Here is a 15,547-nt window from a genome sequence, read left to right on the forward strand (position 1 = left end):
TCATCATATATCCAAGTTCTAGAGATTTGTGTATAAAGTGTGGCACTCCTGTTCAATGGAAAAGGTGGTGGTAAGAAAAAAAGAACTAATTAATTAATTTATTTTAAAAAAAAATTATTGTTGATAGCGTACAACAAGAATGTATTGTAAATACAAATTAGCCAAATGCTATAAGGGAGTTTGTTTGATAATACAAATTAGCCAACTGTTGTAAGGGAATTTGTTTGATTATTGGTGTTCGATCTTTGATGTCATTATTCTAAAATAAGATTATTATTTGTAATCCTAATGTTCTCGTCTTATCATTTTCTCCCTTCACTCTCCACATTATTTATGTCTTATAGATCAATTATGAAAAAAATAAATATATTTTTTTTAAATATAAGAAAGTTCCACTAGAAAAGTGTTAAAAACCATTACATCAAGTTCAAAAATAAACAAACTAAAATATACAAACCAATGAAAAAACATAACCAATGAAAAAAACATAACCAAGACCAAGCCTAACCCTCCTTAATAAAAGGATCAAAGCCCAAAAAAAAAAGTCTTGATAGAGCTAACCCTAAGAAGCCAGTTAATTCGAAAAGGATGAAGGATCCGACAAGCCCACATCTTTAGCGCCACTCGAGAACTAGAGGGATAGCAACCAAACACTCATGGCACTGATGATGGCAAGATCAGATCAAAAGCATCAACAATAGCACAACACAGGATATCGATCTCAACATCTTAACGAACTTCGACAAGGACAAGACAGAAGCAGAGTTCAGAGATTGGAGCAACCCACCAGAGGGGCATTGCATGTCCCTGGAATAAAATCATCTCCGACCTCCCGAAGCAAGGATAGTGCTGAGAAATCATATTTGGGACCATAGAGGCAAAGGAACCTGCATGCAAGACCAACTAAACATCCAAGACAAGAAAAAGAACACAGGGAATCTATAGATCCCTTGCCCATTCACTGCCGGATCTGCTATTCCCATACTAAGAAAAGCAAGAAATAAAAACAACCACTGAGAAGTGGGGAGGATACCCACACTCTGGGCAATGAGGAAGAAGCTACCGCTTCCTGGGCCGTAGGGGAGGAGACTAAGTTCCAAAAACCAGAAAAGATTCAGAGGAAAAATCCCTCTCTAGAAAACTAGAGGGCGGAAAAAAAATATTTAAGCTCATGGTTTGTTGCTCTTCTCATCTTTCTATCTCAATCTCTTGCCTTGTAGACAGAAAGCAAGAGGATCCTACGGGACTTGAACATGCACGCAACTCTCAATACTTTCTGTAGCCAAGATTTACTAAATACCCTTATTTGTTTTCACCATCACTTTTTTTATATACTTTTTTTTTTTCAGCAACGGATATAGAATTTCAAAATAGGCTTTACTTAGCAATGTCTATGCATTTTTGTTCGTATTGATGAACTCTTTTGCTTTTTTTTTTTTTTTTTTTTACATATGAATTTTCAAAATTTTAATTTTTTTTATTAACATAAATTTATTTTCTAAAGATTTACCGTCAATGGCGAACCTATAATTTCAAATTGATGGAGCAAATTTTAGTTCTCTCTATCTTATAAATATAAATTTAATTTAATTTTTCATTTATTATAAAATCACCATATTTTTTGAAAATATAATTTATTTATTAATTTACTAATACATTTATATTTAAAATTTATTAAAAAATAAAATTTATGAATTCTAAAAATAATTTACGAATTTGAGTTGATTAATTTTAAAATATTAATAAATATTATATTCGTTTTATAATTTTTATTCTTTTTTCTTTTTTACATATATTAGAAATTATAAATCTTTTTATTAACTTTTCAATTATATTCATTTTAAATACATTACACTTTATTAAATATGAAGAGATATTTTGAGAGATTTCTTAAAAATAAAATAAAATGAAATATGGTTATAATATTTAATTTATATGTTATTATAGTCTAAAACAGGAAATTAGACAATAATTTTGGAACAACTAAAAAAAATAGACAAAAGTTATAGGACAAAACGAGTACAACTTTCTTATAACTTTCCAATTATACCCATTTTAAATACATTAAGTTTTAATATTAATAAAAGAGAGATTTTGAGAGATTGTTTTGTTAATAAGATAAAATTAAATAGGGTAATAATAGTCAATTTATATATTGTTATAGCTTAAAAAAAAAAAAGTGGACAATAATTATGAAACAATCAAAAAAGAAAATATGGATAAAAATTATGGAACAAAGAGAATATAAAAATAGAATTAAATTTATATATTAGAAAAAAATTAATTTTTACAAGAACAAAAAACTTATAGTAAAAAAATAAAAAATTTAATATATAGGGTAAACTACAATTTAGTCCCTCTGGTTTAGTGAAATACAACATTTCGTCCCTCTGTTTTAAAAAACCTTCAATTTAGTCACTGTGATTTTTAAAAACTATGTCATTGGTCCCTCCCGTTAGATTTTCAGTTAAATCACCGTTAATTTTAATTAAAAGACTAAAATACCCATAAGAGTTTCTTCACTCCTGACCTCACCTGCTTCCTCCCCAATGGCCACTTCGGCATTCAGGTCCACCACCAAGCGAATCCCATTGCGAAATCCTCTGCTTCGTCCACTGATGACTCTTCTTCTTCCGATCGATTGTTTTCTGCTTGTATTTTTAGTTTTGGGTGTACATGATATTTTACAGCTACTGTTTACATCAAAATGAAGAAACCCAATGTTGCCATCCGGGATGCCAATGCTGCCTTGAGGTTGTTGCTTTCATTAGCTTATTTGCACAGCTGCTTGCATGAAATCAAACACAGAAGGAGGAGGAGGAGGAGGAGGAGGAGGAGGGAAGAAGAAGATCGGGAAGAAGAAGAAGGAGATCGGAAAAGAGAAGAAGAAGAAGAAGAAGAAGAAGATCGGAAAAGAGAAGAAGAAGAAGAAGAAGAAGAAGAAGAAGAAGATGATGATGAAGAAGAAGATCGAAAAAGAGAAGAAGAAGAAGAAGAAGAAGAAGAAGAAGAAGAAGAAGAAGAAGAAGAAGAAGGAGATCGGGAAGGAGAAGGAGAAGAAGAAGAAGAAGAAGTAGAGGAAGGAGAGAGAATGGGTATTTTAGTCTTTTTAACTAAAACTAACGGTGATTTAACTGAAAATCTAACGGGATGAACCAATGGCATAGTTTTTAAAAATCACAGTGACTAAATTGAAGGTTTTTTAAAACAGATGGACGAAAGGTTGTATTTCACTAAACCAGAGGGACTAAATTGTAGTTTATCCTAATATATATAAATCCTCAACAAATTTCTGTACATAACTTAACATAATAATTTAATCATTAATGTTATTAAAAGTATGTTTATATATATATGACCAAATAATATTTGATGAATTATTAAATTTAATTTTATTATATAATCAATTATTCAACATTTTTATAATAAAGTAATTTTTCAATGATATAATGGTAATAAATGGAATTTATAAATTTAAGAGACATAAAATATGTTTACTGACTATTTATTATTTTTTAGTAATATCACTAATATTTGTTACATTTAAAAATTTTTAATTCAATTCATATCAAATACAAGAAAATATAACCTTTTTATTTTAATTCTTTTTTAAAAAGAAGAGAAGCAAATAGAAATTTTAAATTACAAAATTTTAAAAATTAAAAATATATATATATATATAATTAAAAAAGCTAAGGTGGACAATTGCCCACCTTAGTTTTAAGGTGGCTTCGCCGCTGTCCACCGTGACTCTTTTTCGATATTCAACTAGTTTTTGCAATATTTAAAAAGGAAAAAATATATTGTTGTTAATTTTCTTTTCAACGAACAATATCTTCTAACCATGTAATACCCGGCTAGAATCCGGCATCGGAATTCCTGTCGTCCGGTGGAATCCGTGGTGTCGGACTTCTAGAGGAGGGTAGGATTTATGTTTGACTAAGGGTTATGATGTGTTTTACTGTTTTACTTCAGTTTTGAGCTGAAATGACCTAAGGCAGATGAGCCAAGTTCGGCCGCCGAAGGTAAGTTCGGCCGCCGAAAGTACCCAATGTTCGGCTTCCGAATTCAGGATTCGGCCCCCGAATGTTGCATGGTTTTGCATGCGATTCGGCAGCCGAAGCTGAGTTGCTGAGCCAGCAGTTTTGTATCCCTTAGTCAGCATTTTGGACAGGTGTTATCACCAGATCATGTCCAGAAGTTGGTCACGTTTCCCATGCTTTATGTGCTGCGTTTGGGCAGCTCATGCAGATAGTGCACACGGTTTTGAATGTTTTGAAGCAAAAAGTTAAGTTTGTGAGAGTTTGAGAGTTTGAGGAGAGTTGGTTCGTTTTCCTTCGTTCAGAGTGTTCATCTTCTTGTTACAGGAGGTAAGTAATGCTCTTGAACCTGTTTATGTGTTTTCTGAAGGTTTTATGGAAGTTAAGGGAGAGAGATGCATGGTTAAGTGAGAAGTAGTGGTTTTGATGATTTATGCATGTATACATGATTCTGTGGTATGTTTGATTTGTTGTTTGGGGTTATTAGATAGGTTTGGACCCCTGTGATCATATACTTGAGTATATGTGTGTTGCCTAGTTGAAGTATGCATGTTTGGAGATGGTGAAGGGAAGGAGGAGCTTGGTTTGCCGTCGGGGCTGAGTTCTGGATGAACTCAGGTTCGGCAGCCGAAAGTTCATTCGGCCGCCGAACCTCTTGCATGGTGGCTTAGGCTGCCACAGCTTTCCCCCGTGAGTTTTGCATGTTCGGCTCTGTTTGGGGACTTCGGCCGCCGAAGGTGCCGCCGAAGGTGCTTGAGTTTCGTCTCTGGAGAGGACATTCGGCCGCCGAACCTGCCGCCGAAAGTGTTCTGTCCAGCCTTCTTTTGCATGCTTTGCATGAGGTTTAGAGTGAGTTTAAGGGGCGTCTTGGGAAGTTGAATAGAGTTGGTCATAAGCTAGTTTGGTCCCTCATTTAAATTTATCTGTATCTGGACAGACCAGAGGAACCAGAGAGAGCAGCAGTGAGTACTGCTCCAGAGTTGTCAGAGCCTGCTCAGTCAGTCAGTTCAGTTAGCCAGAGGTGAGTGGAACTAAACTTAATCTTTTAATTGGAACATGAAATGCTTTTAGCATCAGTCATGCATCATGAGTATATTGTAGGTTATGTGCATTAGTATCCACGAATATGTTGCATTGCATAGTTATCTGTTGATGTGAGTAAATGCTGAATGATCCAATAGTCACAGACAGGAAGTCCAGGAGCCTTTGACTACGCCCTGGCAGGTATAGCAAAGTCCAGGAGCCTTTGACTACGCCCTGGCAATGGTAAGTACAGAGGTGTTATATACACATATACATATATGACAGGAAGACCAGGTGCTCGATTCTACGCCCTGGCACAGAGTTACTGGGACTATGTGGTGACAGGTTTACTCTTGATGTGGTTTATCTGTGTTATGACGCATTCCATGAGATCATGTTTTACTGAGATATTTACTGTTCTACTCACTGGGCTATAGAGCTCATCCCACTCCCTTAACCCCAGTTTTGCAGGTTCAGTGTACAGTGTACAGGGACAGTCCAGCAGAGTACAGAAAGAGTAAAAGAGCTTGTAATAGAATAGAGTGGACATGTAAATTGTAAAGAGATATTATAGTTGTGTCATGTTAGAGTTGTGCTTGACTTAGTTGTATTGTGTTGTAAAGCTTTTTTTACATACATGATCTGTATATGTATCTATGTTTTATAACCAGGCTTAACAGGTATGAGTTAACCCATCTAGAGCAAGCTCTAGTCAAGGGTACAGAGTACAGAGTACAGAGTACAGAGTACAGAGATAGTGCATGCACAGGTTAAGCCTTGGTTCAGCAAAGAGTTTTTATTTTGACAGAAAATGTATGATCATGTATGAGTTTTACAGGTACACAGAGAGTATAGCAGGCTTGCTACGGGTTCTGGCGGCCTTAAGCCGACCTGAATCCTAGCGCCGGTGACGGTCCATTTTGGGGTCGTTACACCAGCAATCAAAACACTTTTCGATATAAAAAATGAATGAGATCTCGAATTCGAATTTGAATTCTCGATATGCCTATTTTAAAAGATTCACTTCCACAATTGAAGACTGGGATAGATGCTGAGGCACCCATTACAGAAGACTCGGGTTGCAAATGAGTCCATACTTCTATTGTAGGTGAGGAGGAGGAGGAGAAAGCATAATTACTTATGTCGTTTAGATATCACACTTGGGGGGCCGGTTGCCTCAGTAACAACTTCGCCCTTACGGGTAGCATGAGCCGCCTTAGCAAACTGGCTCTTCTTTCTAGCCATATCTGTACAAAACAAATAGTGAGTAAGGTAGTTTGAAGTACAAGATAAGACAAAAAGAAAAATACCCTCCTCGCTTGGTAAAGAGGTGCTTTCCCCAAGATGGGAAAGGCTGGAAGGTGAGAAACCCGGGCCTAGTTTGCCTGAAAAAGGCTCTGCAAAGATAAGACAACATTCCTCAACACCTTGGTGATGTCCATTTTCTATGGGGACTTAGCTATCGCCAAGAGAAAGTCTAAAGCCTCATCCTCATCCCTCTGCAGCTAGACTCCATCCTTCCTCAATTCCACCAACATGTTTCAGCTCGTTCAGAGGCATCTAAAACCCTCGAACGTCCAGTGAAGGAGGACAAAAACTTATTCTTCCATCGCTTTAATGAAGAAAGCATCCGATCAAACATCATCTGGCATTTCCTCCTACTAAAAAATCATAACTCCTTGTTTCTTTGAGTGCCCAGCTGATACAGCTAAGAAAAGAGGGCCACGTTTGGCTTGATGTTGTTATTAGAATAAACAAACTGGAAGGCCACCAAGATTCTCCAACTGTTGGAATACAATTGGGCGATTGAAAGTTTGTGAAATCAGAGGACCTCAATGAAAAATGGGTCTATGAGGAACCGAAGACCTGCCTTCAACTTCTCTTCGTAAACTATAATGGTATCCTCCGTAGAGATCTGAGCATCTACGCGAACGCTCAAGGAGGGAGTAAAGATGCCTAAGGTTTCACGAGAAATCTGATACTTTTCGTGAAGGCGACCTACATCTTGCTCTGTTAGGATGGAAGGAATATCACTGATCAGACTGCCTTCACTTTCATGAGCTACCCTTAGTGGAACGATTGGAGCTAGAGCACGGATAGGGCTATCGGATGATGAGTTTGAGGCAAAACTTTCACCGAGAGTAAGAGAAGAAGAGTAAGTATTCCTATTCATCTTCCAGGAAATAGAAAATAGAAATTATTGTAAAAGCAAGGAGCGACCGAATCTTTCTAGAAGCAAAGATTATAGTTGTGAGCAAAAGTGATATTTGGAGAAGAAGAATGGTTCATATAAGACGATTTTAATGGCATGCTTTAAATACGGCTTAAGAAACGGGACAACCATCATTGAAGAGTTAGGTAGGCAAAACGACGTGAGCAAGGAAAGACCAATCTTAATGGGCCACGTGCCCTAAATCGTGAGAACAACTGTCATATTCAAATATGAAGAATTGAAGACCAGTGTGAAGACCTCTGATGTTACACAACGTGACGCGGAACCCTATGGCACAAGCCTCAAACCCACACGCACAAGTAGATATGGAATCCAAAGATTTAATAAATCCACCTCCTATGGCACCCCACACTTAGAAAAGCTGAAACACCAATGATCGAAGGATTTAGATGAGAATCCGACAAATGCCACAACGAATAGTTGATAAGTTAGCCAAGATTCCTGGTGCAATTGATGAAAGCAAATCCTCACTCTCACTCAAAGCAATACACGCTAAAGGCATGAAAAGAGTTCTGAAATTTTGATTAAAAGCTACCTCTTACAATTGTTTCTTATCCTTATATAGTAAGGAGAAAAACAAATAAAATCCTAAGACACTCTTCTTGGACCTGACTTAAACACATAAGGCACAATCCCAATCACACACTAAAATAACACATAAGTATTAAAACATAAGCCCAAAATATGGCCCAACACTCTAAAACTTAAAAGATAAAGTATGGCCAGAATACAAGCCCAAACAAAGCTAAAATAAAACAAGTGTTAAATAATAAAAATATAGCAAGCCCATCATAACAAAGCTGAATCTTCACAAAAGTCTTACTTGATCTTCACTTTAGGCTTCCCTTTGTGTAGTTTTAGCCCATAGGTTTGATTAGGCTCCCTAAGCCTATGATTGCAAGTGTTGCACCAAATCTGTTCCATATGAGTTGAAGCATGCCCCAAATATATATGGATCATTTGAATATGATTTTGAACTCCTTTTAGATCCATTTGAATGACATAAGTTTGCTCCACACCATTGTTACAAATTTGCCCTATTGGATCCGTATCATTCTCTCCTTCTTTAGAAAAGATTCGTCCTTGAATCTTGCTGATATTTATGTCAAAAAGGGAAGCTTTAGGAACCCATGTATCTTCAAAGACCTCCTTTTGAATAGGTGGAAATAGGATAAAACTTTCGTCATGAATGTTTTCATCAACAACCTGCACATCAAGAACAAATGAACTAGGCATAAAAATATTAGTCATAGAAAGATCTTGTGGATGTGACTCATTCTCCTCTATAACTTTCAAAACAGTCTCATTCACCTCCTCCACCTCATCAATCACGTGCTCCCCATGTCCCTCATCATTCACAACCTCTTCTATAAGTTTATTGATGGAATTCTCAACAATAACTACATTAGATTCATGCATTACAACTTCCTCTTCAATTTCAATCTCTATGGAAGTTGAGATTGGAACTTTAGCCTCTTCTTTCTCCTTTTCTTTCTCCACCTTCCCTCCTTGAACTAGTCTTGATTCTTTCCTAGCCTCTTTACCCTCAAACACACTCTTTTCTCTCATCTTTTCCACAGAATTCAAGCTCTCACTCCCCTTTGTGGCCAAGGCCGAGGCCTCCCTCTCCCTCTCCAGCATCTTTATTTGATCAACATATACCTCTTGAGGTAATAAAGGAGCGAGTATAACCTTCTATCCTTCATGAGTGAAGGAGTACTTGTTATTGAACCCATCATGTTGCACCTTTCTATCATGTTACCACGGTCTACCCAACAACATATGGCTTGCCTGCATAGGTACCACATTATATAAGATCTCATCCTTATACCTACCAATAGAAAATGGTATAACCACCTGGCGTGTAACCCTAACCTCTCCACAATCATTCAACCATTGCAATCTATATGGCTTAGGGTGTTTAATAGAAGCCAAGCCTAATTTTTCCACCATATACACACTAGCCACATTTGTGCAACTACCTCCATCAATAATGAGAGTACACATTTTTCCATTAACCAAACACCTAGTGTGAAATATGTTTTCTCGTTGTTCTAGGCTTTCTTCCTTAACCTGCATATTTAGAGCATGCCTAGCAATAAGCATCTCACAATGTGCAGCAAGCAACACATTATTAACCAACACATCCGAATCATCACAGTCATTATTACAATTAGGAGTTTTTTGAGGTATTCTTGTAGAAGTGGAAGCTTGTGAGACATTCAAACTCTCCATAGTTTCAATCAACCTCTCAAGAGTCTTATTGAGCCTTTGTAACTCGCCACTGACTGACTTCTTAAAGAGCTTATAATCGTTACCCATATTCGATTCACTTCCATTAGTACGATCCACCACATTCTTGTCTTTACTCATCCTACCTTAAATCTACAAAGAACAAAAAGAACTAGCAAATATTGTGTTAAAAAAAAGTACTCAAGTGTTTGCACTCTTACCATTCTTTTGTTGATTCTTCAATTGCACTTTAGAAACTAAGGTCAACCAACTAACCATAAGGTGTGTTTAATGAAACAAAGAAGAAAACCTAAAAAAAAGAAGGAAGCGCGCAAAAAACTAGAAAGAAGACACTGACAATTGGAAAGTAAGACACGAACTAGGCTTTATACTACTTGAAAAATATCACCTAGAATATAGACCCAAGCAAACAATACTCCAGCAATGTCAAGGAAGCAAAAGCAAGCTTAAACCAAAAAAGAAACTTAAAATTCAAATAAAAAAACGAACCTGAATAAAAGTTTGAATTTAATTCACTTCAAAGCAAATTAAATATGGATCTATATAAATCTACCCAAAAAGGAAAGTATCAAAACCCCACAAATAGAATCAGAAAGAAAAATGTAAATTTCACTCAGATCAGAAACATGGACGAAAATTCTGATTTTAAAAGAAGGATTTGACATCAAATCGATTTAGATGCAGTTGTCTTAAATGTGCACCTTTAGGAATAGGCAGATTTCTTTTGTCTCCTAATCTGGATTCAACCCAATTTAAAATTCAAACTTGATTCCCATAAACTACAGCAATCAATTGAGATAGGTAAGGAAATATAGATGAAAAAGGAAGCATATTACAATTTCGGCCAGATCAAGATAAATATGGCAAAGACGATTTTTTTTTCATTTTTTTTTTTTTTGGATTTCAAAATTTTTTTTTTCCAAAAGAGATTATGTGATACTTTATCAAGAAGGTGCAGTCATGGATACAGAAGTTTTCACCGAAATCAACAAGAAAGACAAGGAAAACTCAAAAACCCTAGATCCTAAGATAAATCAGAATTTACCTCACTTTGGCTCTGATACCAACTGACGCGGAACCCTATGGCACAAGCCTCAAACCCACATGCACAAGTAGATATGGAATCCAAAGATTTGATAAACTCACCTCCTATGGCACCCCACACTTAGAGAAGCTAAAACACCAATGATCGAAGGATTTAGATGAGAATCCGACAAACGCCACAACGAATAGTTGATAAGTTAGCCAAGATTCCTGGTGCAACTGATGAAAGCAAATCCTCACTCTCACTCAAAGCAATACACGCCAAAGGCATGAAAAGAGTTCTGAAATTTTGATTAAAAGCTGCCTCTTACAATTGTTTCTTATCCTTATATAGTAAGGAGAAAAACAAATAAAACCCTAAGACACTCTTCTTGGACCTGACTTAAACACATAAGGCCCAATCCCAATCACACACTAAAATAACACATAAGTATTAAAATATAAGCCCAAAACATGGCCCAACACTCTAGAACTTAAAAGATAAAGTATGGCCAGAATACAAGCCCAAACAAAGCTAAAATAAAACAAGTGTTAAATAATAAAAATATAGCAAGCCCATCATAACAAAGCTGAATCTTCACAAAAGTCTTACTTGATCTTCACTTTAGGCTTCTCTTTGTGTAGTTTTAGCCCATAGGTTTGATTAGGCTTCCTAAGCCTATGATTGCAAGTGTTGCACCAAATCTGTCCCATATGAGTTGAAGCATGCTCCAAATATATATGGATCATTTGAATATGATTTTGAACTCCTTTTAGATCCATTTGAATGATATAAGTTTGCTCAACACCATTGTTACAAATTTGCTCTATTGGATCTGTATCACAACGATTACCCAAAGTGAGCCATGAGCTGTCACCATAAAATAGGGTCACGTGGCAAGTGTCTAATAAGCGGATGCACAGTCTTGCCCATAGAAAAAAAGGCCCAAACACCGTTACACCCGGTTCTTCATCACGACTTGCCCTCTACTGAAGAGGTCGAGCCTTCACATAAAGTTACCATTAGCAAGTACAATCTAGCAGACTCCTATTACGCCTATAATTATAGGATCACCGACTAGTTAAACCGGCAAGATCCCTTATCAAATAGTCGGCCACATCATTGTCGAATTATCAGAAAATGCTATATTTAACTCCGCGCTCTTATAGTATAAAAGCCAACGATCACAAAGATAAATGTACACAAGTCTTTGACACAACTACTCACAGGTTGCACATTCAATCTATTCTCCAGTTTACTGACTTGAGCATCAGAGTGGCTGTCGTAGGCACCAACCACCTCACATTATCTTCCTTATAGGTTTAGCTAATCATAGCACAACTATTAATGAAGCTTGGATTGTGAATTGGCATAGGAGCCTTTAAGTATTTAAATAAACATTACATTTTAATAAAGAATATGTATATATTGTTAAAATTATTTTTAAAATTATATTTCTAATTTATGAATGTTTTCTATGTATTTAAAAAATATATTTTATGAAAAGTATTTTTTGTAAAAAATATTTTTCTAATGAGATAACTTATTTTTCATTACTTAATTTTAATTTAAAAGATAAAATTTATTAGCAAATTTATATATAGAACTCTTATTAATAAGAATTTTGAGTTATGAAAAATGTCTTTCGTTTTTCAAAAGAAGAAGTCATTTTCCTTAAAATGGGCTACTTTTTTCCTTGGCCAATAAAATATTTTCCGTTGACTAAATTTTCTGAATATCTTACATGACAGAAAATATGAAAAATATTTTCAAGAAAAATATTTTTTGTGAAACAAACGAATACTAAGTGAGATAAAATTAAATAGGGTTATAATAGTCAAATTATATGTTAACTATGGTTTCATTTGTGTAATACCTGGCTAGATGCCGGCATTGGAATTCTTGCTTTCCGGCGGGCTTTCCGTTGGAATCTGGAATTCGAGGATGTCGGAGGTTCCTAGAAGGGTAAAAGAGAAAGGTTTTCTAAAAGGTTTTTAAGTGTTTTTAAGGTTTTGAATGCAAAGGATTTGAGTTTTGAAGAGAAAGACCAAGAAGGCATTTGCAAGGTTCGACCGCCGAAGGTGAAGTTCGGCCGCCGAACGTTGCATGATTTTGCTGCCTCTGAAGCCCATGTTCAGCTGCCGAACGTGGTAGAGGTTTGCATGCAGGTTTGGCCGCCGGAAATGGTTGACCTGGCCACCTATAAAAGGCCCTTTGTCCGGCAAATGGGTGAGTTTTCTCTCTATTCTCGGGCGAAGGTGAGTTCATGCTCTCCTTTGATTGTTTTCATGCTTTTTCTTCAAATCTCTCAAGGTTTTCATAAGGCTTATCCTTGTTTTGAAAATTTTGAGTTTTGAGCAAAGTTTGTAAGCTTGGAGACTTTTGGAGCTTGGATCCTCCATACCTTCAAGTTGGGGTCACACCAACTCTCGTTCTTCAAGAGGTAAGTGTAGAACCTCATCTTTTATGGTGCTTTAAGTAAGTTTTATGAAGGGTTATAGGGGTTTTGATGCATGAGTTGCATGGTTGTGCATGTGAGGGTTTATGGACCCTTTATGCTTATGCATGCTTTATGTTGTTGTTTGTTGGAGTTTAAGCTTGTTTTAAGCTCTTATATGCTTGTTGTATGAGTTATGCATGTTTGTTTGAGGTTGGAGGCAGGTTTTGGATGTTTGGAAGGTTTGGGAGGCTTGTTTATGCATGAGGCTGAGTTCTAGATGAACTCAGGTTCGACCACCGAAGGTAGTTTCAGCTGCCGAACCTGCCTATGGATGCATGGTTTGGCCGCCTAACCTTGCCCCCGAAAGTTGAGTTTCGGAGCTGGAGCAGACTTTCGGCCGCCGAAGGTGCCGCCGAAAGTACCTGACTTTCGGATCTAGAGCGAGGGTTCGGCCGCCGAAAGTGCCCCCGAACCTGTATGGCTTTCGGCTCTGGAAGGGACCTTCGGCCGCCGAAAGTGCCACCGAAAGTGCCCTGTCCAGCCCTTTCATGGGTGTTTTCTATGCATGATTTGAGAATGTTTTAGGGGGTTTATGGGGAGTTGTTTTTGCGTTGTTTAGAGTGTTTGGCACCTCATTCGAGTCCACCTGTATAGGATCGGACCCGAGGGATCGAGGAGGCCATCAGTGTTAGCTATTGCAGAGTCAGTCCAGCGTCTGCCAGAAGTGAGTAGAACGAAACTTAATCTTTTATTTTAAGAAATCAAATGCCTAAAGCATATGCATGGATCATGGTTATATGTAATAGGTTGATTGCATTAGTTTCACGAATATGACGCATTGCATTATTTGCTGTCGATGTGGATTGGACCCAGGTGACTTCAATTGCCCATAGATCTGTCATGATTGAAAGTCCTGTGTGAGCTCCTTTGGGGGCCAGGCACTATTACATGTAATGAAAGACCTGTGTGAGCTCCTTTTGGGGTCGGGCACCGACAGAGGGAGTTTTGAGGTCATGTCCAATCCGAGATGTGAAATGTTTGTGCTGTGGCGCATTTCATGAAAACATGTAAGTAATGAACTGTTTTCATTGTTTCTACTCACTGGGCTTTTTAGCTCATTCCTCTCCCCTAACCCCAGTTTTGCAGGTCAGAGGTAGTCCAGGAAGACGTAAAGGGTAAAGGTTTTGGCTATGTAATAGAGTAGTGGACATGATGTAAATTAAAGGTATAGTATGTGATGTAATAGATTGTAAGATAATGTGTTTATGAATTAGTATCATGCTTGGTCCTGAGGACTGGTTAATCCCTTTTAGTACATGATGTATGTTATGTTTAATGATGTTTTCTGGATGAACCAAACTTGTGGCATGTGATGTTTACCACGCTAGAGTTTTTGATGAGGACTCTAGTGTAGGTCTTATGTTTATGGTTTTGATGCATGCACAGGTCAGGTCTGGTTTCGTCAGATGCTTAAGTTTTTATGTAAAGGTTTTGATCATGTTTGGGATTATACCAGCTGTACAGGATGCATGTTAGGCTTGCTACGGGTCCTGGCGGCCTTAAGCCGATCTGGATCCTAGCGCCGGTAGCGGTCCAGTTTCCGGGCTGTTACAATTTGTTTGTGAAAAATAACTTGTATTTGTAAAATATTTTCCATTCCTTGGAACATGTTTTCCGTAGAAAATATTACCTAATTTTAATTTAAAAAATAAAAGTTATTAACAAATTTATATATAGATGTCTTAATAAAGTGTGGAAAATGACTTTTCTTTTCAAAAGATGAAGTTTTTCTTAAAATGACTTTTTTTTTAGCAGAAAAATATTTTATGTTGACTAAAATTTCTAAGTGTCCTAAACATTAGAAAATATGAATAAAGAATTTAAGTGTAAAAAGGAAAAGTGGATAATAATTTTAAAATAACCGAAAAAGGAAAGAAGAGCAAAAGTTATGGGATGGAGATAGTATCATAATTCACTTATATTTTATATATGTATTAAAATAAAAATAAAACATTGAGTTGATTTTTATTTTTTTCTCCCCTCTTTTTAATTTTTTTTATTTCACATGTTATGGAATTATTAGATTGCTATAAACAACGATTATAATCTAAAGTTAATCTTTTTATAAAAGAGGTTATATTGACTCTCTTTCAAATATTCTTCTGTATTGAACTGAATGAATAAAAAAAATAACTAATAAATAATATTTTATAGAAACTTCAAAAATAATATATAAACAAAATAGAACAATCAAAGAAACACAATAACATCAATGGTTTAAAAATATTCTCCATTAATAAATAAGGAATGCGGCTCTTTAAAGTTATTATCTTTAAGAAGAAATAAACCATCATCTTGAATGGTCCAATTGCACTGATTGCAACCCAATCTAACTTGATAAATCCAAAATACACCATGGTTTGTATCGTTTAGATGAAGATAACACCAAGATAGTGGAAACATAATGTCATTAATAGACCATGAAATTTGTTGTCCAGGCTTCAATATGTGAAGACTTTGATCATAATTTTTAT

The sequence above is a fragment of the Manihot esculenta genome, chromosome 3 (assembly GCF_001659605.2).
Source record: "Manihot esculenta cultivar AM560-2 chromosome 3, M.esculenta_v8, whole genome shotgun sequence".
Classification (NCBI taxonomy): domain Eukaryota; kingdom Viridiplantae; phylum Streptophyta; class Magnoliopsida; order Malpighiales; family Euphorbiaceae; genus Manihot; species Manihot esculenta.